The sequence below is a fragment of the Papilio xuthus genome, unplaced genomic scaffold, assembly GCF_000836235.2.
Source record: "Papilio xuthus unplaced genomic scaffold, Pxut_1.1 DF828142.1, whole genome shotgun sequence".
Classification (NCBI taxonomy): Eukaryota; Metazoa; Arthropoda; class Insecta; order Lepidoptera; family Papilionidae; genus Papilio; species Papilio xuthus.
This window is the reverse complement of record NW_013530507.1, coordinates 5,484,462-5,484,947: the sequence shown is the minus strand read 5'-3', so window position 1 is coordinate 5,484,947 and position 486 is coordinate 5,484,462.

Here is a 486-nt window from a genome sequence, read left to right as displayed (position 1 = left end):
GGTTTTAAATTTTTAAGATCTATGTGTGTTCTGCAAAATATTAAGTTGTTGGGCTTCAGGCTATTTGTATAAAAGTTTTATGTAAATAAAGATTATTTATTACAGGATTATATTTTTTTTATTTAACAACTAGCTGTCGCCCACGACTCCGTCCGCGTGGATATATAAAAAAAAACTTAAACAGTGTAGCCCACCCATTCATCCATCCACATCACATCCATCATACTCATACTCAATATGCTCACAAAATTTCATGAGAATCGGTCAAGCCGTTTCCGAGGAGTATGGGAACGAAAATTGTGACACGAGAATTATATAAGATAATGTGGCGAGTTCCGCTATCACAAAAAAAAAAACAAATGGAAAAAAAAAATATTTTTTATATTTTAATTTTTGAACTTAAAAATGAATTAAAGCTTAATAACTATTTCACATAAAGGCACATAATTGTAAATACAAGTCTTTCAAAAATGGATTTAAAATTAT